This window comes from Oryx dammah, unplaced genomic scaffold (assembly GCF_014754425.2).
Source record: "Oryx dammah isolate SB20612 unplaced genomic scaffold, SCBI_Odam_1.1 HiC_scaffold_26, whole genome shotgun sequence".
Taxonomy (NCBI): domain Eukaryota; kingdom Metazoa; phylum Chordata; class Mammalia; order Artiodactyla; family Bovidae; genus Oryx; species Oryx dammah.
This window is the reverse complement of record NW_024070210.1, coordinates 75,800,552-75,825,373: the sequence shown is the minus strand read 5'-3', so window position 1 is coordinate 75,825,373 and position 24,822 is coordinate 75,800,552. Positions and strand designations below refer to the sequence as shown.

The 24,822-nt window shown below is 44.2% G+C and overlaps 6 non-coding genes across 6 annotated transcripts; 3 read left to right on the top strand and 3 right to left on the bottom strand.

Moving 5' to 3' along the window:
- Positions 1-257: 257 nt before the first annotated feature.
- Positions 258-339, bottom strand: TRNAL-UAG. Its single transcript has one exon. It is a non-coding gene; the product is annotated as a tRNA-Leu (tRNA).
- Positions 340-6,720: 6,381 nt separating this feature from the next.
- Positions 6,721-6,793, top strand: TRNAT-UGU. Its single transcript has one exon. It is a non-coding gene; the product is annotated as a tRNA-Thr (tRNA).
- Positions 6,794-7,122: 329 nt separating this feature from the next.
- On the top strand, positions 7,123-7,194 carry TRNAP-AGG. Its single transcript has one exon. It is a non-coding gene; the product is annotated as a tRNA-Pro (tRNA).
- Positions 7,195-10,735: 3,541 nt separating this feature from the next.
- TRNAL-AAG lies at positions 10,736-10,817 on the bottom strand. The gene has a single exon. It is a non-coding gene; the product is annotated as a tRNA-Leu (tRNA).
- An 865-nt stretch (positions 10,818-11,682) lies between these two features.
- On the top strand, positions 11,683-11,754 carry TRNAP-AGG. The gene has a single exon. It is a non-coding gene; the product is annotated as a tRNA-Pro (tRNA).
- Positions 11,755-19,782: 8,028 nt separating this feature from the next.
- On the bottom strand, positions 19,783-19,864 carry TRNAL-AAG. Its single transcript has one exon. It is a non-coding gene; the product is annotated as a tRNA-Leu (tRNA).
- Between the last annotated feature and the right edge of the window lie 4,958 nt (positions 19,865-24,822).

Sequence of the window (24,822 nt, the reverse complement as noted above, 5' to 3'; positions counted from 1 at the left end):
GCGTGGATTTTATAAGAGGAGGACAGAAAGAATTCCCCCTTGTGGGAATGCAAAAGCTTAGATAAAAGCAAAGTGAGGTGCAAACAACTAGTCTGAGCACAAGTTATTGAGAAGAAACGGAGCTAACCTGGTTTGAAATAAGCATTTCAGAGCAGGATTGAAACGTTTCCTCGAAATTCTTGCCAGAGAGAGAGGTTTTCATGGATTCAGCTTGAGTTATACTACTTCTGATTTACAGCTATACTAAAACACACCGTTGGCAGTGGTGGGATTCGAACCCACGCCCCCGAAGAGACTGGAGCCTAAATCCAGCGCCTTAGACCGCTCGGCCACACTACCACAGGTGGTACAGAGATCTCATCCCTGAGCTGTTTACTACAGTATCCGTGCTCATAATTTTGAATTTTCTTGAGTTAATGGAATTTCCCTCAGTATTTTCATTTATCCTTAAGGACCTGAGCAAACTCGGAGAGAGGAGAACCCATTGTATTCTCACAGGCCTGAGAAAGTTGTCAATGATTATTAGCGCAAATTTCCTTGAAAGACCTTTTCGTTAACCGAGGCAATTCCACGCAGAAAAAAGGGGGAAAAAATCTCACTGGCGACTTATTGCAAGTGATTTCAGAAGACTAAGAAACTCCCCTGGAGAAGGAAATGGCAACCCACTCCAGTGTTCTTGCCTGGAGAATCCCAGGGACCGCGAAGCCTGATGGGCTGCTGTCTATGGGATCGCACAGAGTCGGACACAACTGAAGCGACTTAGCAGCAGCAGCAGCAGCAGCAAGAAACTCCCCTCTGTTGGGTCGTTGGTCTATGGCTGTGAAACTCACAGAGAGAATGAGGTCGGAGATCAGATCAAGCAACAGGTTCGCTCCGTTGACAGATCTGGCAAGCCTGTCGCCGATAGACAGGAAAATCCTTTGTCACATCCCCTGCAGGTTCGGTCAGAGAGAGAGACTGGTCTACTTTTCCTGAAAGTAGCACTCTGGGGTAGACCCACGCACACGCGCACTGCTGTAGCCTCTGAACAATTTCCCTTACAGAGGGACCAGGGTGACTGACTCCCAGGGGGTGGTTACATCCAAGAACCTTCCCACACCGGGGAGGGCTATGTCCGAGTTTCCATGGGTTCCCGAGCCGCTAAGCTTCAGATCTTTTCTTTCGAATGGAGTAGAGGGAAAGGAAAAGTTTCAGAAGTGCTCCCAGCCAGGGATCTTCAGCACCCAAGTGGAATCGCATACCTGTCAATCTGTGCTCCGCGGTAAACCCTGGACTACAAGCCACCTTATTCATTGCTCTTTCTGATTGGCCATTTCTGGGTCTCTGGATGCAGAAACTCTCCTAGGAGTCTCATTAAAGTTTCCTAACTTCCTCTTACTCCCCGCCTCCATCACTCCAAAAAACCACACCCTGCTCTTGCCTGCCCTTGCCCCAGAGCCTCCGAGGTCCTTTCCCGGCGGCCTGAGGGTTCGCGGTCAGGGTCAGGCGTGCTTCTCTGTATTTTCTTGGGACGAAGGTCTTGCTGGTTCCCATCTTCGATGCCAGAAAGCGGGGTGGGGTGGGGAGCGAGGAACGCGAAAGAACTTCTAAAAAAGCTGATTGGAAATAGGGCTCAGGAAGCACCGGATGAACGCAGAACCAAGACGGGGAAGCAGGAAATGGGAAAAGCTGGGGCCACTTTAGGAAGATTTCAAGGCCAGAGGCGGGCTCTCCTCGCACTCCCCATCAGCTCCCTACTGCCGCCAATCCCGGTGCCCTCTGGGTCAATTCCCCTCCACCCGCCACCTCATCTCACCCCTCTCCCACACCGGGGTAGACGCTTCCTGATCGCTCTTTTTCGCTCTCTCCTTTCCTCTCTCTGCTCCCAGTTGACCGGCAATCTGAGCTCCCAGGGTGGAACTGGATGTCAACCTGTTCCCACCTAGTTCTTTCTCTCCAGAAGGTACCGGAGTCACGAGCGTGGCCATCTCTCGGAGATGGTCAGCAGCAAAGGCCAGCGAATCTAGCGGAAGGTGTGGCTTCTATGCCCCACATCACTGGAGATGGAGGAGCTCAAGTACCTGTCTTCAGCCCCTTTGGCTGAAGTGGACAACTTACAAGAAACTTCAGTTTGTGTTTCCACGCTTTTTGAGGACCCTCAGAAAAAAAGTGTGTGTGAGCTTATTGCCTTGAGCAGTACACGCTTCTTTGCAATAGGTCATAAGCAGTGGGAAGACTGATGCTAATCTCGAATTGGAGAGAACCTAGAGATCATGTGCAATAAACTTTGTGCATAAGACTAGGAAGCATCAGTTTGAAAGACAGAAAAGGCCTGGGGTTCTTTACTACCGAAAGGATGTAGGAATGGATGGGAGGAGAAAGAACAAGTGTTGAACATATTCATCAAACTATTTTGTCTAGTAGTGAACCAGGTGAGAAACTCAGGGTCTATGGATTGGTCCTGGGAAATCTCACATTGAGGCTTTTGATTAGAAGATTAAGTGAGATCATATTGAGGTCTCAGTGCTGATTTGGTAAACATACACATTTAAATAAACCACAGCTTCTGTAAATGTTTTGACTTCTTTTTAAAAATATAGATTCAAACAAATGTACAGAGATTCTGATAAGATGGAAGTGACCTGAACCCTTGATTATTTATTTATTTTTTAGTTCTAGGTCAGGGCAGTGAAAGGAACCAGCTGACAAGAAAGCACTTGATCATTATAGCAGAGGTCCCTTTGATTCTAAGGGACTGCATGTTCAGGCTCCACAAACTGACAAGCTTCAAAGCATTTTCTTATCAGGACAAAGTAGCACAGTCTCACCTGCCATTCTGAATTTCCTTTACTAACCAGTGTGCATGGCCTCCCCTATTCAATCACCTGTTATTGCTCGAGCACTCATTGTCTGCCTTAAACTCACAGGATTCTTCAATGGGGAAAGTATTTTGATCTGTTCATCACCGAAGTGGAGACTGATAGAGACCTGAAATCAGAAGTCTTAGCTTTTCCTAGTGGAATGCCAGCCTTGCCTACTACTTAATTGACCAACATCTGAAGCCCTTTGGAAAAATGCCTGATAGAGATAAGTGTGATATTTGTCTGGCACATGCCTATTCTTTCCATTTTCAGTGTTGGGTACTAGTATTTTAGGCTCTAACATTCTGCAACATTACAGGAGAATTTAACCTTGGATTTCCTGCTATCCATACCTTGTTAATAGTGTAAATGATGAAAATTTATACACAAGTGGGAAATTTACTTTAAGGCCTTGATGCTCAAGGTATAGTCTAAGAACCAGCAACATCAGCATCTCCTGGTAATTTATTAGGAATGCACAATCTCAGGCCCATGAATTGGAATCCTAATAAATTCCTCCAAAGTTAGAGAATTGTTACAAGTACTCTATTTTCCAATCTATGCTTCAACTGTTCTATTCTCTGTTTAGGGCATTTTAAAGTTCCCACCAGACTTGCACTACATTGCAATGTAAGTCTCTCACCCTAGCTTGAGTAGAGAGCCATCCAATTACTGGCTTGGCTCCCATCTGCATGTGCTATAAAAATCTCACTAAAAGTTCTTTATGACCCCATGAACTGTAGCCCACCAAGCTCCTCGGTCCATAGAATTCTCCAGACAAGAATACTGGAGTGGGTGGCCATTCTCCTCTCCAGGAGACCAAACCCTGGTCTCCTGTACTGCAGGCAGATCCTCTACCATCTGAGCCACCAGGAAAGCCCACAAAAATCTTACTGAAAAGTAAATACTGGTAAATAATATGTTCCTTTTGGCGAATGTATCAGATAGTCTTTTCAGCATTTACTGAGCCGCTACTTAAATATTTAGTAGCTTTTTCATGGTCTCATGTGTTTGGTACATTGACCATCAGAGTAATACAAAATACTGTGATGTATTTATACTTACAACTTTTCTAAAATAACTATTTGAAGAAAAAGGAGAGAAGGGAAAGGAAAATATTTCCCCTTATTTTCAATAGGAAGAATTAAGCCTCTTATTTTAAATTTGTATTTGTCTTTATAATGTTTACTGAAGTTTATGGAAGAAGTGGGACAAAAGGGAACAATCTCACCAGGCTGATTGCCTCTGCAAACATTCAGGTGAAAAGAAATGTAACCCTGAACGTGCTCAGCCAAAGGGAAAGAGGAAACTTATGAGACATTCTTTTTTCTTTGTTTCTATTCATCCTGCTGGTAGCAATAACCTCCTTCTCCTCCACCCACCCCCCCAAACTCAGTCACTACAAAATATTGTAATAGTCTGGCTACTTTGGGTTTTGGGAAGATCCCCTGGAGGAAGTCATGGCACCCCATTCCAGTATTCTTGCCTGGAGAATCCCATGGACAGAGGAGCTGGGTGGAATACAGTCCATAGGGTTGCAAAAAGTTGAACACAACTGAAGAGACTTGGCAAGCATGCTTTGAGTTTAAGAAGATAAAATCTGACATATACTTGATTTTCTTCTTTGATTTCTCTACTACCTTGTCCAGCTTCTGACTCCAGTTCCAGAGTATCTAAGTACTCAGAGGGCAGCTTCTTGACGAACACACAAGAGTAATTATAATGGATTTAGGCAATTAGGTAATAGGAAACACGAACCAAGAAGCACTGTGAAATTGAGAAACAGAATCTTCTTTTGGTTCTTCAGGGTATATTACAACCAGCCCCACATCCACCAAATAAATCTGTGCTCTCCATTTGGTCAGGTTAGAGGAGGTGCAGAAAATAAATAAGGTTATTATCCCTGTTGTAGCAAGCTTGCAGTTGAGTGAAAGATGTTTTCTGTCATACATACAATATAAATCTAGAAGAATGAATACCCACATGCGCACCACCCTTAGGTGGTAACACGAGTAGTAACTGATACGCCAGAGTGAGTGCAGCCTCAATTTCCCAAGGGTCAGAAGTCTAGGGAAACTAAAGAAAATAAATTTAAGAAAGCATAAGTTGAGGCTAGTACAATTTTTTTTTTTTTGGCTAAAATTTTGCAAAGCCTTGTTCCTTGATATTCTAGATAAATAATCTATGTACCTTAGAAACGAGTCTATCTATCCATAGATGTACTTGGATGCTACTAAGATGAATAATTGATTGGGTTCTCTTAATTGTGCCTACTTTTCTATATAAATTCTTGACCTTTTAAGGTCAGCGAACCTGAAAATGCAGGGTCTTCAGCCAAGGATATCAAGGAAGTCTCTTTTGTGGGAGGAAAAAAAAGCTTGAATGGCACACAATGCATTTTCATGCAAGGAGATAAAATGATCTTATTTGACCTCATTTTTTCTGCTTGGGCACTTAGAAATTTATTTTTGTCTACAGCCTAGACAATACGTTCTGGAAAATTATTTGGTTCCTTAGGGTATTAAAAAGCTGTGAGGTAGTGTTCCTGACAAAAATATATAGGCTGAATCCAGTCGGAGTACTGAATCCCCTCCTGTATTCTTGCCTGGAGAATCCTATGGACAGAGGAGCTTGGTGGGCTACAGTCCATGGGATCGAAAAGAGTCGGACACGACTGAAACGACTTAGCATGCAGAATGTGAGACTTCTGAGAGCTGCTATGAAAAAAGAAAGGCTGAAAGGAGGGGAATTTTCAAATTGAAAAGAAAGAATTGAAAGAAACATAAAATTAAAAGCAGCGAGAAACATTGTTTGAATCTAGTTTAAGAAAAAAATTGGAGGGAGCCAGTTGGGGAAATTTGAAAATATGAAAAAAATTTGAAAATATGAAAATAATTACAGAGTTATTATAAATGTTAGGTCTAATATGGTACTGAAGTTATGGTTTTATTCTTAGTTCTTATTTTTAGGAGCTGTCTGTTAAGTATTTAGGTATGGAATTTAAAGGTTACAGTAACTTTCAGATTTCTTGCAGACTTTATGATCTTGGGCAAATGACATTAAAAATTAGTGAGTACACGAGCAGGCCTATAGTGAGAGAATCTAAACCTTACTAAATAAAAGTGGTTCACTTCTTGGGCTTGCATCAATCAGTCCTTTCCCCCCGCAATGTTCTAGTCTATGGCTATATTGGCAGTAAGAAATAAGTACAAGATTTTTTGTAGTTAAATACAATTTTAGTTCCTAGCTTAGAAAAACAGGATCTCTAAAAAGTGAAAACAAAATCCTTTTTAAAAAATTGTATTATTTATACCAAGGATACATGCAAATCCGTATGTCTTAAAGGAAATATTAAAAATTTCCTCTCTAGCACCTCTTTTCCCTGCTTGCTCCTAACCCTGGACCTTTGAGAGGCAATAATTCCAACATACAAGCAAGAGTTAGGGGCTCTTGCTTCAGAAAAGACAAAAAACCGCTTTGTAAACCTCTTCTCACCTTCTCTGTGGATTTCACCGCCACATAAAGAAAGGGAGTGCACCATAACCTCCCTGCCTGTCGGATACCCTCTATATGCGCCTTTTTATTCTCAGGTGGGTCTCTCGAGTGCCCAGGTATCTGGAATTCTGTCATATGCATCCTTTCTGGGCAGGAGAGGAACAGAAAGCAATGTCTCAGCCGATTATCAAGGTAAGGGACTAGAAGACAGTCTAGTAGCGACTCTGCTCAAAGCAGAGTCTTTTAGAGTGGTTGACACGACACAGAAAGTTTTCAATTTTGCAGCATACCTTGGATTTTTGCTTGGGTCAAAATCCCATTTAACACAGTAAACTTACTGAAAACACCTATAACAGGGAAGATAGAGAACCAGCATACACGCGAGGGCTCCATAGCTCAGGGGTTAGAGCACTGGTCTTGTAAACCAGGGGTCGCGAGTTCAAATCTCGCTGGGGCCTAGCACTCGCTTTTTTTCCCCCACTGCTAAGCATTAAAGCAGTGGCTGCAGGACAAGGGTACCCATGCGGCTGTTCCGGCAGATCTCCCCTGTCTTCGGCAGAGCGTGATAAGACTTTCAGGCCAAGCGGACGTAGTTCCCCTGCTGCTGTCCTGGTCTGGATCACAGCGGATAAATCCTCCGCTGCGTCAGGCACGCGCTCGCTGGGGAAACACACGCGTTTCTGCCGGTAGAAGGCACTCAAACTCGTATTTCTTTGAGAAACGCCTACTGACGTGGCCTAGTGACGTGCGTGAGCCTTGGGGCGGAAATAAAAGGCGGTCTTACTGTGGCTCGTTGGTCTAGGGGTATGATTCTCGCTTAGGGTGCGAGAGGTCCCGGGTTCAAATCCCGGACGAGCCCTTCTTTGTTTGTTTCTGGTAATTTATTTAAAATACATGTCCGGTCGCATTTTGTTCTCTCCACTCTGCTTTGAAAAGTTGCGGCACAGGACCCCTAGGGATGAGAAATGGTAAAGTTACGTAGAACTACGAGTTATTTTTCAATTCTGTCTGATGATCCATTCCTCACTCTCCTGGCTGGCAGGCTGACGTGGTGTCTCTAGACCTCGCAGAGCATCTGCTGTGAAATGGAAATGGTTGCACGTTCCCTTTCCCTGCCTAGCGCCAGGGATCCCGTTCAGTAAAATAAAACAGTGTATGGGAAACTGAAGAAAGAAAGGAACAGGTTGCCCTGACTGGACTGACTCCATTTTTTTTTTTCTACACACAACCATTTCAATATTTATTAAAAGATTCTTTAACTTAATTTCAATATGCAATCATTAAAAGAAAGGAGAAATAGGAACAATATATATACATCAACAAACTGGGCCAGCCAACACCTAGACTTAAACAGTGTGCTGGAAAGTCCTGAGTAACTGCAATCGGGAGTCCCAAATAGGAAAAGGTCTCAGGCAGCATGTCCATGCCACAGGTGAGACTTCAAATTGTTATTTGGGGGGTTCCTGCTTACAATCCCAGGCAGCAAACTGATATCATCATCGGTTTGTGTCCCCAAATGCAGCTCTGGTTTGACTTTCACCTTTTTACAATGCTGTTTGTTTCACCTTGTGAGTCCTAGGATTTCGTTAGACCTCAGAGGTTTGGCCGTACTCTCAGGGGTTCAAGGATTCCAAGATCTACTCTCTTTCTTATCTAAAGTGCTGCCTACTTCCTGTGCTTGAGGGAAGGTACAGAATCTGGGCAGTGTCCAGGCAGGTCAGAAACAAGGTCCGAGGCTTGTTCTCCTGCTTCTGAAGCCTGAACAAGCCTTCTTCCATTTTAATTTCCCTAAAAGTTGACCTCAGGATTATTTAGGTTGGAGAGCATAGGAATAAGGCAAAAGAATACAAGCAGTCTTCTTAATTCTATAAGTCAAGTAACAATTGCAGATAGTCAACAGAAATAAAGTGACTGAAGACACAAGTAATGGGTTAAACATTGCAGAGAACAATTTTTGAGCAGTAGAGGATTTAGTAAAGAAAAAGTTTCAACATAAATGAGAAGTATGCTTTCATACAACAACTCTTACTTCCATTATCTTATTGGCAGCAATAGTGGTAACGATAGAATGTTCTATCAAGGCACAATTGCAGTTATCTGTGAAAATTTGTAACTCTTTGGTTCCTTGCAAAATTTTACATAAAGGTTCTAAGGAAAATCTAATATTAGGAATAGACAAAGTAGGAAATAACATCTGAGTCCTTAATAAAAAGTTCTCATAGGAGGAAAATAATAGGTGGTCCCTTTTCAATATAAATGATCAACATGTGTTAGGCTTCTGGAAAAAAGGGGTTCCTAACTGATACATAGAAGTAGTTTCTACATCATTGGTTACAATACGTATAAACTGAGGGGCTATTTCAAAAAACATATTAAAGGATTTAGGGAAGATAGTCCATTCACAATAGTTGGTGGAGTACTCCAATAAGCATGGTTCCTCAAATGTGAGAAGTTGGTCCCCGCAGCAGTCCTTAGGTAGCTTTGCCACAGTCTATCAGTAAGTGGGTACAGTTATTGAAGTAACACATGAAATTGGCACATAATTCTTGTATTCAAGGCTTGAGCTGTATCTTTAGCAGTGCTGTGTAATCTAGAAAACAGGTAAATTTCGTCCATAGACAGTCAAAGTTAAGAAAGGACAGACCTTGTTGGTAGGGCAGGAGAAGTTATCCTGAGGTCGCGTCTGGCTCATGTTTCTCCAGCCTGAAGATTCTTCCCCAATAGCTTCCTTCATATTTGTCTTTTAATTGTAGCCTATCCTTGAAGGTTGAGGCGTGAATGACAATCCTCATTACAGGCTTAGTTGAAGAATAGTCTGTATGTTGCTTTTTCTCCCAGATGGCCACATTTCTGGGGTGCCCACAGAGTCAAACCTTTTAAGTCATTGAAATCTGGATAGACTTCTACTGCTGGATTCAGGCCTGAATAACAGAGTTATACCATCGTCGCGTAGAATTTGGAACCCTGTGAGCATCTACATGAAAGACTTTGACTTCCCTGCTGGTTCAGATGGCAAAGAATCTGCTGCCAAGCAGGAAACCCAGGTTCAACATCAATATTCTTGACTGGAGAATTCCATGGATAGAGGAACCTGGGGAACTAGAATCCATGGGGTTGCAAAAAGTCAGACACGACTGAGCGACTAACACTTTGACTTCTTTCCCCTGTACTTTTAACATACCAAATGAGTGACTCCATTTTTTAAAAGAAGAGGAACTCCATCTTACACTCTCCGCGAACTTTGGACTGCATACCTGGGAAGCCATAGAGATAAAATACCAACAGCCAAGCGGGCCTCCCTGGAAAATAAAAACCAGACTAGGCAGACCCAGTACCTCTACCTCCTGGAGCCAGAAGGAATGCAATGTCCACTATGTAATCTTAATAATACTTATTGGTGTGGACTAAAGGGATGGCATCACTGACTCATGGACGTGAGTCTGAGTGAACTCTGGGAGTTGGTGATGGACAGGGAGGCCTGGCGTGCTGCAATTCATAGGGTCACAAAGAGTCCGACACGACTGAGCGACTGAACTGAACTGAACTGAACTGAAACTCTATGTCCAGATAGCTTTAGAATGTAAATTTATGGCTGTAACCTGATTGTATCTCTTACTAACATTGTCCAGGGTGGACTTTAGAGAATTTGGAGATGTGGGCTTGGGCATGTACACTTTGTATAAAAGGTTGTCACCAAGTCGATAGGGGTCCTTGGCTAAGGAGGAAACTCTGCCTGGGACCGGCCGTGTAATAAACTGCACTCCACTATCCAGGCTGTCCTTCTGAGTGAGTTTGCTTCCCAGAGCATTTGGCTGTAACAAAACTGCCTGGAAACTTCAAATAGTGCTAAATACCAACTGCTTTTCCCGCCCTTGAAGGAACGCGGGTCTGAAATGTACTAACATAATCACCATTTTAAGCGTGTGTGATACATTATCCTTTAAAAGAGTTTTTATGCAGTATCACGTACTGTGGTGTCTTTATTTTTTTCTCTTTCTCCTACGCCACACTACCTGTTAAAAAACAAGCAAGCAAGCAAACAAAAACCAATATTAAAAAAAAAAAACAAACAAAAAAAAACACCCATGTAGAGTAAGGTCATCTCTAGCGGAAGAATTAGAATGATTGTTGTTCAGGCGCTCAGCCGTGTCCGACTCTGCGACCCCGTGGACAGTGGCACGCCGGGTTTCCCTGTCCTTCACAGTCTCCCGGAGCTTGCATGATGCCATTCTACCATCTCATTCTCCCTTCAATCCCAGCAACAGGGTCTTTTCCAATGAACAGAAGAAACAGGGGAAGTCGCAAAACTGGGTATGTCCAGATTGTCTATCGCGAGAGGAAAGTCAAGAAACTGTATTAAAGTGGCAGGATCAGCGGAGTCAACGATGTTAAAAACCACCTGGCAGCGGTGGGATTCGAACCCACGCCCCCGAAGAGACTGGAGCCTTAATCCAGCGCCTTAGACCGCTCGGCCACGCTACCCACTGAGGGTAGTTTGGAAACGTACTGTATATGATCCGCTCTCCTCCCAGTCCCTCCACACCCAGTGGTTTATATATTTATCGTTTGGGGGAGGGTCTTCGTATCTAACCCCCCCTTCTTCCTGATATGATTTGCTTTCTTTCTTCTTTGAAGCCAGAGCGTCTCGAGAGGCTGGACAATCTTTGTTAGCTCTAACGGGTACCGAGCGCCTGCCTGGGCCTGGCACAGTCTGGTCGCCCGGGAGAGTCGGCCCTCCCGGGTCTTGGGGGTGCTTTCCGTGGAAGGCGCCACATGGCGAGCGTTTGGTTCTTGAGCTGCTGACTCTGGGGTCCTGCGGCGAGAAAGCGCCTGGATCTTCCTAGAGGAAACGCAGAATCTCGCCAGGCGGTGAGTTCCATCGCTTACAAGGGAGAGCCAGAAAAGTTCCAGCCTGATCGAGCCCAGGAACCAGTCAGTAATGTACCGAAGCCTGAAGAATCCTCCCACTTGGGCCCCAGTGTCCAGCCCGCAGCGGACCGAAAACAGATGCTCTGTCAGCAACACGGGTCCACTCCCCTCCCCAGTATCACAGGATCACCCCTCGGCGTGTGACTGTCCCTAATGCAACTGCCTGCCTTCGTTCCCGCAGCGTCTTTTGCTCACTCAGAAGCGAAAACATGCGGCGCAATTATTTTTTGTTGATCCTGAATTTTTTTCTTAAAAAAGATCTGTGGAATAGCAATCCTTAATGTGGGCGAGAGTGCAGTGATTTATTCTTCCACTAGGTGTCACCCACGTACATAGTTGGCAAAAGATTTTAACAACCAACTGTAGACGTGGCTGAAACTTTCTTTACTAAAGTTTGAAACACAAAAATAAGTTGTGTGGCTCGTTGGTCTAGGGGTATGATTCTCGCTTAGGGTGCGAGAGGTCCCGGGTTCAAATCCCGGACGAGCCCTATTTCTTTTCCTTTTCTAGTTACCTGTCTTTCCCTTGCCTTCCATAAAGCCTCTGATTTGTTGATGTTTCCTAGTCAGCTGTCTTTCCCTTTCCTGCCTCCCATAAAGCCTCTGATTTGTTGATGTTAAACACCATCATGTTAAACAAGCACCCTATGTAGCTAATAGTACAGTATTTTATACTCCACTATTACAGATTTAAATATATCTTTAGACAAATACTCCTTGTTGTATTTTTAAATCATGAGGATAAATGCCAGATGTTATTAAGCATATTTCATATAAAATTTCTTCTACAAAATCATCATTTCTAAAGTCAAGTATCACTTCTCTTTCGTAGTTTCTTGTTATTAAACAGGAAGTGTTCCTTCAGAACTTAGGGAGGTGGAAATTTTCCTACGCAGTAAGCCTGTGGCCCACACTGGGTACTGGGACCTCCACAAGTCAACAAGTGTGAGCACATGTCTTGTCACAGAAAGCGTGGACTCCCTCCCTCATTCAAACCTAACATTCCAGGGCCCTTGGGTGTGTTAGTAGGGGTGTGGGAGTTTCTTGTAGAGTAGCACCCTGGGAAGGAACTTCTTGACAGGGGTGCTCATACATGCCTGCAAATTAGCCTCAAGCTGTAAATCTGTTTAACCATTCACTGGGGGTCCAACCCCAAACCAATTAAACCAAAGTCTTTGAGGATGGTCATTTCATAACAGATCTTCAAATGTAATTAAGGTTGGCCTGGGAGTTACAGATGCTACCTAGTTGCTCTACAGGCCACAGCTGGAGACCATGCCCAGTATCCCAGGAACCAGACATCCGGCATCCCATGCCACCTGTCTCAGAATCACCCTCTTCCAGCTGGTACTTCCTCTTCACTCCTTAAGTTTAGTTCTGAGTACAATCTTTTCTCTGGGATATGGGGTGGGAGGGGTGGTAACTCTCATCCTCTACACAAGGGCTAGACTCTCAGTTCATGACCGTCACCCTACTTGCTCCCTACCTGCAGAATATGCAGTGTTCACACCCCCTTATTTCAGTCAGATGCACTCTGACTCACCTGATGAACAAGACCTAGAAACCACAAGTAATTTTTCAGTTCAGTCAGTTCAGTTCAGTCGCTCAGTCGTGTCTGACTCTTAGCAACCCCATGGACTGCAGCCCACCAGGCTCCTCTGCCCATGGGATTTTCCAGGCAAGAGTCCTGGAGTAGGGTGCCTTTGCCTTCTCCGCTGAAGTGCCTAGATAACAGTATTTGATGCATAGTATTTTCAGAGTTGTTTTAGAGATATTAAAACCCCCCACCAAATGGAAGATGTTAACTACTTGATGACCATGAGCACGTAGTCCCCAGCCTCTGGAGCCTAAGGACTGATACTGTTAACCCCTGTGACAGTGCCTGTCCCCTCACCATCAGCCGGTCAGAGAAGTGTGCCTGAGCTGATCACATACCCTGTGACCCTTTCCCTCACCTGACTTTTTAAAATGCTTTGTTTAGGAACTTCCCTCATGGTCCAGTAGTTAAGATTCCATGCTTCCACTCAGGGGACACGGTTCAGTCCCTGGTCAGGGAACTAAGATCCCATATACTGCACTATGCGGTCAAAAACAAAAATGCTTTCCTGAAACCCTGCGGGAGCTTAGACAGTTTAGAGTAGGAGCCACCTCGTCTCCTTCCATGGCCCTCCAATAAACTTTTTTCCTGCTCCAAACTCCAACATTTCAGTTTGTTTCACCTCATGGTGAGTCAGGCACACAAACTTGTGTTAACAGAGAGAACGATCCTATTAAAACCTTTGTTGTTGTTCAGTTGCTATGTTATGTCTGACTCTTTGTGACCCCTTGGACTGCAGCAAGCCAGGCTCCTCTGTCCTCCACTATCCCCTGGAGTTTGCTCCAATTCATATCCATTGAGTTGGTGATGCTATTTAACCATCTCATCCCAGTAGCATATTGGACACCTTCCAACCTGGGGGCTCGTCTTCTGCTGTCATATCTTTTTGCCTTTTCAAACTGTTCATGTAGATCTCCAGGCAAGAATACTGGAGTGGGTTGCCATTTCCTCCTCCAGTGGACCATGATTTGTTGAAACTCTTCACTATGACCCGTCCATCTTGGGTGGGCCTGCACAGCATGGTTCATAGCTTTATCAAGTTATGCAAGCCCCTTCACCATGAGACAGCTGTGATCCATGAAGGAGATTAAACCCTAGGAGAGAGCAGATCATTGCTCTGCTTAAAATCCTTTGATACATCTCTGTTTCATTTCACATTTTATCAAACTTCTTGCCATGACTTCAAAAATCTCTACATGACTCTGCCATTTCTTAGACTCCTCTCACTTTGTTGACCTCATCTCTTATGTCTCTCCCATTGTCAGCTGTGTTCCAACTACATTAGCCTATGGTCGTTCTCAGAAATGACCACCTCAGTGCCTTTGCACATGCTCTTTTCTCTGCTTTGAATCTTATCTGAGCCAATCTTATTGAGCCAATCCTGCTTTTAAGATCTCTGCTCAGATGTTATCAGAGCGAACTCTGTATGAAATAGCACCCACCCTCTTTGCTCTCTGCTCCTCTGTCTCTACTTTAATTACATCCTTTGCATGGACCAGCACCTAACTTTTGCTGGTGCTCCTGCTGTTGTTTAATTCTCCCTCCTCAGCCACTAGAATGGAAGCTCCGTGAGGACAGGGCATTTTAACTGTTGTTTTCACTGCCAAAGTCTATTTCAGAGGCTGGAACAGTTCTTAGCACCTAATAGATACTCAAGAAATATTTGTTTAATAAACTGTGTGGATTGTTTTATTTTATTTATTTTTAATCACAGAGCAAGGTCCTAACTGCCAGATCACCAGGGAATTCCCTGTGTGAATTATTTTAAATCAAAAAGGAATCCCTGGGGACTTCCCTGGCAGTCCCTGGTTAAGACCTTGCTGCCCCAATGCAAGGGATGGTGGTCCAATCCCTGGTCAGGTAGCAAAGATCCCACATGCCTCGGGCCCCCCTCCAAAAAGAACCCAAAACATAAAACAGAAGCAATATTATAACAAATTCAACAAAAACTTAAAAAATGGTCCACATTAAAAAATAGTTTAAAAAAGAAAAAGGAATCCCTGATTCTGGATGCTGAAGGGAATAAGGAGCATGGAGGTACTGGAGCTTGAATAGAGAGGGCTCTTGCAGGGTCAGGTATCCTATGGATGTGCCATCTTCTAAGAAAGCCTGAGAGCGGGGCCATGTGTGCAATATATTCTTTGGCAGCTCTCCTCGGTCACAGTATGGACCTGCAAATGCTTTACCGAAGCGTTGAAAGGTTCTCCCAACTGGACATAAGGAAAGGCGCAACGTGGGCTCTTGCAGCTGTGAATTGTGCCTCAGTGCCACTGACTTCTGTAGCAAGCTCTCCCCAGGCAGAGCTGCTGAAGTACAGAGTTGCTTGGGCAAATTCTGAACCACATGGTGTTTTGAGGTCACACTGTAGGGTTGCATTTAGCAGGGCTATTCTGTTACAGTCTGTAAAATAATGGAATTAATAACATGAGGAACAAAAGTCCATAAAAGGGAGATTGCAGAGGAAGAGGAAAAAGAAAGAAAAGGAGCTGTATAATCCAATAGGACTTTATCAACTTCACTTGACCAGGTTTCGTGATAAGCGATCTGTGACTGTGAGTCAAAGAAACAGTGCTCACGTGTAGGGAGAATGCTGGGAGGAGTATATAAAACAAGAAGCGAAAACCTGTTGATGGTCACAAGATAGGTATTAATAGCCAAAGTGACTCTAGTCTCAGGGACTATGACCACCAGTTGAAATCTGCCCCCTTGTGGACAAACAAAATATTTCCATGAGTTTTTCCATTAGGGTCTTGGAGATGATTGATTTAATCCCCTTGCAGTCTAAAATCCTGAAAGTGAAAGTGAAGTCGCTCAGTCGTGTCCGACTCTTAGCGACCCCATGGACTGCAGCCCACCAGGCTCCTCCGTCCATGGGATTTTCCAGGCAAGAGTACTGGACTGGGGTGCCGTTGCCTTCTCCGCAGTTTGAAAGCATCAATTCAAAAATATCTTTTCTTCAGGTGCTCGGGCTTCTTTATGGTCCAGCTCTCACATCCGTATATGACTCCTGGAAAAAAAATAGCTTTGACTATATCTACATTTGTCGGTGAAGTGATATCTCTGCTTTTTAATATGCTGTCTAGGTTTGTCACAGTTTTCCTTCCAAGGAGTAAGCATCTTTTAATGTCATGGCTATAGTCACCGTCTGCAGTGATTTTGGAGCCCAAGAAAAGAAAATCTGTCACTGCTTCTACTTTTTCCGCATCTATGTCCCATGAAGTGATGGGACCAGACGCCGTGATCTTAGTCTTTTGAATGTTGAGTTTTAAGCTAGCTTTATCATTCTCCTCTTCACCTTTCTCAAGAGAAGTTTTAGTTTCTCTGTTTTCTGCCATTAGAGTGGTATTATCTGCATATCTGAGGTTGATATTTCTCCCTGCAATCTTGATCTCAGTTTATGATTCATCCAGCCTGGCATTTCGCATGATGTACTCTGCATATAAGTTAAATAAACAGGGTGACAGTATACAGTCTTGTCGTACTTCTTTCCAAATTTTCAACCAGTCCACTGTTCCCCACGTCCAGTTCTAACTGTTGCTTCTTGACCTGCACACAGGTTTCTCCAGTGGCAAGTAAGGTGGTCTGCTATTCCCATTTCTTTAAGAATTTTCCATAGTTTGTTGTGATCCACACAAACCAATCAATCCTAAAAGAAATCAACCCTAAATATTCATTGGAAGGACTGACGCTGAAGCTGAAGCGCCAACAGTTTGGCCATCTGATGCGAAGAGCCGACTCATTGGAAGAGACCCTGATGCTGGAAAAATTGAGGGCAGGAGGAGAAGGGGGCAACAGAGGATGAGAAGTTTGGATGGCATCACCGACTCAATGGACATAAGTTTGAGCAAACTCCGGGAGGTAGTGAAGAACAGGGAAGCCTGGAGCACTGCTGTCCACAGAGTTGCAAAGAGTCGGACATGACTCAGCGACTAAACAACAGTAGCTTTCAGATTAAAAACTAATTTTCAAGGACCTCGTTACTTTTTGCTGAATCTTCCGTGTGCATTATATGGAGGTGGATCTTACAGGGGAAAAAGCTATATTACTGTCCAGGGAGATGGTGTTGGTGGGATTAAGCTGAACTACTTATTAAAGTACATGGCATCCCATGGATATACAGGGAAAGTAGAAAATAGAGCTAGCACCCATTAGCAAAACTCTTGAGTTGTTTCTTTAACTAAAGGTGAAGGTTCAGAGTGACAATCAAAGATTTAAAATCTTCAAGTAGAGGTGAATCAACATTTTTCTTTTCTTGATCTTTCTGATCTTATGTCCATATGGGGCTACAGGCTCCCACCAAAAAGTATCAAAAAGGATTGTTAAATTTTGCCAATGATTGGCTTTTGATACTATTTTTAATGGTGAAATCTAGTTCTTTTAGGACATTCACTCTTAGATTTTTCCATTCAATCAGTATTTAAAGAGTATTTATTGAGCAAACACTTGCTGAACATTTGCAGTATTCCAGGCTCTGTGCTTGGAACAGAGGTTACTTCAGGGAACCAGACAGATGTGGTTTCTACCCTCATAAGACAATCAAATAACTTTTCAAAAACTGAGAAATACAGTTAATTTAATATACTAGTGATAAGGGCCATAAAGGAAAAGTACAGAGTGTGATGCAAGCCAAACAGAGATTGTTCATTTAGGCTGGGGCTTCTGGGAAGGCTGGCCTAAGCAAAGGAGGAGCACACAGGGTTAAGCGGGTAGAATGGGAGGGGTGAAGGGATTAAGGCACATATGCAGGAACTAGACGTAAAATCTTGAGTTGAGAGGAACCCTGATGAGTTCAGGGATCTGAAAAGAGGAGTTTTACGAGGGTTAGGGAGACAGGGAGAGTGGTTTGGGGTGAGGCTCCTTTGTGTGGCCTGGTAAGCAGAGGTAAGGACTGTGGTCATTATTTTAAGACTTACGAAAAGCCATTGATACAGTTTAGGTGGGGGGGGGGGGGGGGGCGGGGGCGGTGGAGAGCACAGGCACAGAACTAAATTTGTGTTTTCCAAAGATTACTGCGGTATAGTAGGGTTGACAACAAAGCCATGGAGAACCCCTGTGTCAGCTTTCTAAGGAGCAAGCCCAGAGCCCCACATCAGGGAAGTTTATGGATGAATGTGTTTTATCAACTCTAAAACTGTTCGTTGTTTTCATCTTGTGCATTCCACCAACTCTGCCAGCTCCCAGCCACTTCAGAGGAGGTCAGTGAGGCCCGTGGAATTAAGCTCAGGGTCACAGAACTATTTAGTGGCAAGGCCAGTGTAAAGAGAGGAACCTAGCTTCCATGACTCCCAGGCCACTGCTCATTTCACTCTAGCTGGAGGCCTCTGAGGAGGGAGGGTGTTTTTCTTTTTCTTTTTGTTGGTGGTGGGCTTTATTTTTGGTTTTGTTTATTTACTTATTTATTTTTAATTTGGAGAAGGAAATGGCAACCCACTACAGTACCCTTGCCTGGAAAATCCCATGTACGGAGGAGCCTGGTAGGCTACAGTCCATGGGGTCGAAAAGAGTCAGACATGACTGAGTGACTTCACTTTCACTTAAAAAAAAATTGCATCTGGGTTCTTTAAGGCCTTAATAATGATTGGGATCAGGAAATCATCATCTGAAGGAATCTTATCTGATTTTCAGGGAAACTGGAATTGACCCCCAAGAGGACAGCAGAGATGGGAGTGGTAGGAAAGGTGTGAATGTGCTTGGAGCTGCTGTAGGGAAAGGATGGGTTAATGCTCCTTCCTCAATGTGGACTCAAGGGAAACTGTTCAGGGCTTGGCCTGGGACACACATGAGGAGTCAGGTACATTATGCTCAAAGCTTTCTCAGAAGTAGGCAACAGAAAGGCTTACCAAGTAGCTATTAGATATAGTTAGGGCAATCTCCCCTCAACCTGACCTCCCCTGGCCTACCACTTGGTGGCTGTCAGTTCAGGAAGACAAGAAAATTACCAAAAAAAACCCCCACTGGTTTGCCCACAAGGGAGTACAGTCCCTCCCACTGCCTGTGTGCATAGCCTGAGGCTGTACCTGCAAGGCTGAGAGGTTAATAGCCTCTGATTCAGAACACGTCCTGCCCAAATCAGCAGCAGCTTGTTTTTGGACATAGGCAAGTTCCAGTCTACCTCACCTGGATGGAGACAGGTGAAGTAGTGGCAGGGCAGTTGGAAGAGGGCCCAGAGGCTTGTGAAGGTATTGAATGAATGCCTTCCTGTATTCCTACTGGCATGAATCCTGCCAGTAACAGCTTATCTAGGAAACAGCTTTGCAGTTGCTGAAGGTAGCCAATCAAACCTTCCAGAATAGGGTGGCTTCATGCATTTTTTTCTTTTTCTTTTGGCAATAGTGTTTTCTGATTTAGGGAAATATATTTATGACCAGAATGCCAGTTCCGTAAGCTGTTTCACAGGCTATTCCACCTCACTCCTGAATCAGAGTTCTGCTCCTCATTTGGGGGACTGTTGCCTGGGATCTAGCCCCCTGTTTCTGCATAGCTCACCCTGATTCCTCAGGTGGCGCTCATGGTAAAGAGCCTGCCTGCCAGTGCAGGAGACTGTAAGAGATGCAGCTTTGATCCCTGGATTGGGAAGATCCCCTGGGGAAAGGCAAGGCAAGCCACTCCAGTATTCTTGCCTGGAGGAGACTCCAGACAGGAAGGAGGACGCGCGCATGGAGTCTAACACTGAGCACACAGGCGCGTGTAGCGCCCTGACCCCAGCCTGGGAGGCAGAAAGCACAAAACACATGGCTACTCCTCCAGCGTGGAGGGAAATAGAAGTAGCGGCCAGAGAATCCCCATCTTAAGAGGATAGCTTTCGGGGTCATTTAAATGCAAATAGAAGTGGTTGCCAGAGAATCCTCATCTTAAGAGGATAGCTTTCGGGGTCATTTAAATGTAGTTTAGAGCCTTTATTTGCAAAAGTAAGAGAAACACTTGGCAGCGGTGGGATTCGAACCCACGCCCCCGAAGAGACTGGAGCCTTAATCCAGCGCCTTAGACCGCTCGGCCACGCTACCCACTGAGAGAACAATAGCCGACGGGAGGGTGACTTGAGGAATATACTTTGTATGGTGCGCTCTCCTCCGCTTCCCTCCACAGCCTGTGGTTCGTATATTTATCGTTCAAAGGAGGCTGTTCGTATCTCTTTCACCACCCCACCCGCCTCTTTTCTTCCTGATTTTTTTTGCTTGCTTTCTTCTTTGAAGTCACAGTGCTTGAGATTTATGGAAAGAGTCTTATTGCACAAGAACGTCTGGAGAGGCTGACAACCTTTATTGACGTTATAGTCAAATTCTTCCTTTATTCTTTTCTACCACCTCTATTTTAGAGATGAAGGAACTGTGACTCTGAGAAGTGACATGGCTGAGAAGTGACACAGAAGAAGAAAAAGATCTGAAATCTTTCATCCATTCCATAAACCTTTTTTGATCTCCTGTGAGTACCAGGCAGTGTGCTAGAGCAAGCAAGTACATTTTTCTGGCTCTCCAGAAGCACACTGCATGGGGGTGAGAAAGCCAAAGACATTCTTTGCCACACCATTTAGTAGTCACTACTGCTAAGTTGTGTACAGGAAGCTGGGGGAAAAGCTTTGTATGGCACTCAAGGATAAGACGAAGTGGTTAATTCAAAAAATTCCTGGAGGAACTGATAAAGTCTCATGCCCTTTGCTTGGCAGTCAAGAGATATTGCTTGATAGGTGGACTTATGTCAAATGCCTGAGAATTTGTGGGAACCAGCAAAAATTGCAAGCTCCACTTCCAAGGTTAGAAAGAAGCTTGAGCTATCTGTCATCTGACTGTGTCCACATTATAGCAGTAGGTGAAAATGGTTTGGGAGGGCTGCTTGGTGAAAATGAACAGTGAAGAAAGAAAACAGATTCCAACTCAGAAGCACTTCCCACCTTCTGTCTTAAGAGTAGTGCTAAAAGGTGGGCATCTGGGTGATAAAGAAATAGGGAGAGAGAGCTAGAGAATGGTGAAGGGTGGGGGTCAGGAGTACTTTCTGCTTTAAGCAAGCTTCCTAAATTCAAGGTATTCACAACTCTTTCTCTGCCAGTCATCCCTGCTTCCAAGGCAGACACACATGTTCTTACTACTCCCTTCCTCCCTTCCTGACCGTGGAATCTCCTTCCCTGGTGGAACTCAGATCTCTCCAGTTTATCTCCAGGGTGTTGAGTAATCCACATCATAATGGAAAACTCAGCTTAGTTGTGGGGTGGGTGCCACTCTACAAATTATGATGCTATTTACCAACTCGAGGCTCATCTAGTGTGGTGATCCTTAAATATCAGGGAGCATTATAATCACCAGCGATGGGCTACTAGTTACAAATGCAGAATCCAGGGCCTCATCTCCAGAGATTTTGATTCTATGGGTCTAGGGTAAAGCCCGGGTTTCTGTATTTTTCATCAGTAGCCAAGGGACTCTGATGGATTTCCCTTAGAAACCACCACCTGCACCTCTTTTTTTTTTTTTTTTTTTGAATCTGTGGGAGCCAGGTAGTGATAGACTAGGGACTGGCTGAGGACTGACTGTGAGGTCACCAGCCCTTCCACAATATTCTCCCCACCTTCCTTCCATTCCCATTCTTTGGCATGGGCAATTTGCGCTTCCTCAGTTTTATGGTAAAGTACTCAGAAGATCCGTCTTCAAGGGGGCCCCTTGCCTCTTCTTATGGAGTAATGAGCACCCCTCAGGACAAGCTCCTTTGAAACTCTGTGATCACCACTGTGGATGGGCGTGGAGGCCCGGCACTTGAGGAAGAGGACATATAAGGGTGATGAGGGGAGTAAGCATACCCTATATCAAGAGTGGCCAAGAGAAAGCACAATTTGAAAAGGACACCTGGTGAAGGGCCTGCTGATGGAAGGTAGGACTAGTAGATGTATGAATCCGTGTTAAGGTATTTTTTCTCTTTTGTAATTAAAAATGTTCAGGAAGTCTGTTAAACTCCATATCCTTGTGTTTTGTGTGTATTAGTGAATATAAGGCAGGTCTGTGTCCAGGCTTTGGGAGAAGGGGGAAACAGGCCAGAAACAGCTACAGCCCCATGGAAAAGCACTTGTGAGAAGCCAGGGATGAACCAAGAAGAAAATCGGAGCATCTGTTTTGCATAAGAGATTAAAGCGCTCCCCAGAGATCTTCTTGAACAGTTGCAGAAGGGAACTAGAATTCTAATAGTGATGGAGCATGGAGCTTGGATTATTGTTATACAAGGGAGGGCAATCTCCCAAATCTAAAATATTGGGTCTATTTAGGTTACATTCCCTTTGGCTTGTTATTTCCTTTGTTACCACTCAGATGCCTGGCTCCTAGTTTGCCATCTATGTCTCCTCATCCCATGCACTTTTTCCCAAATGATCTTTCATAGAACCTTGTTCCTTTGACTGTTAATAGTGGTGTCCCTCAAATGACGCTCCAAGCTCAAATCAATTTGAAAAATCTTGAATTAAATGAAACCAGTCAAGCTTCTTTAATGCTGAGCTTCTCAGAACCTCATGCTCTGTGAATCTTGTGACTGCAAAGGAAGGGATATAATGAACGGTGTTTCCTCTCACTTTAGATCATGAAACTTTTTTTCTTGAAGTACACTCATTAACATTTTACAGAACGACATTTGCCTGAAGGCAAGGTGGCCCTCCAGTGTTTTTTGTTTTGCTTTTGCTCACACTAGGTGGCATGTGGGATATTAGTTTCCCAACTAGGGACTGAACCCATGCTCCCTGCGTTGTGAGCATGGAGTCTTAACCACTGAACCAGCAGGGAAGTCCTTCCAGTGTTTCTTCTCTCCTTCTCTCGCAGTAATAGGGAGCCAGAATTTTAGCTGGGCACATGCCCACCCAGAATAAACCCCAAGTTTCCCAGTGTCCCTTGCAGTTGGGTCTGACCAAGCTATTGCCAGTGAGATATAACTGGAAATAGTGTGCAAAACTTTGGGACGTGTCCTCAAAAGGCAGTGCATGCCCTTTCCCTACCTTTCTTCTCCCTGCCTGCAGACTGGAAAGCTGTGTTCAGAGCAGCCTTCTGGACCATGACACAGAAACCACACAGTGAGAGAGAAGAAGCCAGCATCTTGGAACACCTCACTAATCGTAGGCTAACTACCTTAGGTTTTTCCCTGATGGCTCAGAAGGTAAAGAGTCTGCCTGAAATGTGGGAGACCCAGGTTTGATCCCTGGGTCAGGAAGATCCCCTGCAGAAGGAAATTACAACCCAGTCCAGTATCTTGCCTGGAAAATCCTATAGGAGCTGGGCCAACTACAGTCCATGGGTCACAAAGAGTCAGACACGACTGAATGACTTTACTTTGTTTACACAAGAAATAAACATTCATTTTGTTTAGACTATTACTTTGAGCTTTCTATCATTAGCAGCCATTTTGGAAGCACGTAAAGGTGATCTTTTTAGACTTTTTTTTTCCCCTCAAAACAAGTTGTGTATTAGGATGTACACAAAGTCTAGGGATTTACACATAAGCTAACAAAAATAATAAAGGATATTCCAAAAAGGATACTTGGAATAGGAGAGGGCCTTAGCTGATTAAATGGGCTTCCCTTGTAGCTCAGTTGGTAAAGAATCTGCCTGCAGTGCAGGAGACCTGGGTTCAGTCCTTGGGTTGGAAGATCCCCTGGAGAAGGAAATGGCAACCCACTCTAGTATCCTTGCCTGGAAAATCTCATGGACAGAGGAGCCTGGTGGGCTGCAGTCCATGGGTTTGCAAAGAGTCGGGCACGACTGAGCGACTAACACTAACACTTAGCTGATTAAGAGTATTTAGAATCAATAAACATATTCTAACAAATATACTAATTATAATAAATTGTTCAAAAGTTTTCTTCTAAAGCTTACATCTTTCTATATATATATTTCATTTCATTTCAGTTCAGTTCAGTTCAATTCAGTCACTCAGTCACATCCTACTCTTTGCGTGCTGGACTGCAGCACGCCAGGCTTCCCTGTCCATCAACAACTCCCGAAGCTTGCTCAAACTCATGTCCATCGAATCAGTGATGCCATCCAACCAGCTCATCCTCTGTCGTCCCCTTCTCCTGCTGCCTTTAATCTTTCCCAGCATCAGGGTCATTTCCAATGAGTCAGTTCTTTGTATCAGGTGGTCAAAGTATTGGAGTTTTAACTTGAGCATCAGTCCTTCAAATGAATATTCAGGACTGATACATATATATCTTTGATCTCCTTCCCCTATCAGTAGGTCCAAGGGCTCTATACAAATATGCATGTATTTGAGTATAATAAACTGTTTTTCTTTCAAGAAACTTCATTTGTCAAAGACAAATACAGTACTTTAAACAGTCTCCAAGGGCGTTGGCCCCGAGGCCCCACTCTTCAATCTTTCCCAGCATCAGGGTCTTTTCCAATGAGTTGGCTCTGTATAGACAGTTCCTCAGAATCCACAGGAATTCTGAGCTTTCAGAGTCCAGAATGGTGCAGAACATACACTCAGCTGCTTAAGCTCATCCAGTCAGTAAGGTGAGCAGAAAGTTCCCTCCAGTCCTCATGTCTCCTTCATCCATCACTCTGTTTCTTAGCGCTCCTGAGACAAGCTTCCTGGGTTCTTAACTGAAGGGCATTGGTGCTACACCACAACACACTCTTAACTGTTGTGAGTCAAATCCATGGAAGGGATCAAGGAGTTGGAAATGTTTTCCTTCCTGAGGGGAGCTTGTTCAGGGTACTCTTGACATGGAGCCTACTTGTAAGTGGCAGCAAACAGATCATAACAACAATGAAAATAAAAATGTAAATTACATAATATATTAGAAGGTATAAATGAAATAGAAAAGAAAAAAGTAGAACATGTAAGTGTGAGTCAGGCATGTGTGGGCTCGAATTTCAGGTGGGTTGGTCTGCGTGGGCCTCACTGGCAGACCTGAAGGAGGACAGTGAGTGAGCACAGCATCTGTGAGGGACAGACATCGGGCATCCAGTGGAGGGGGTGGCCGGAGCAAACACCCCAG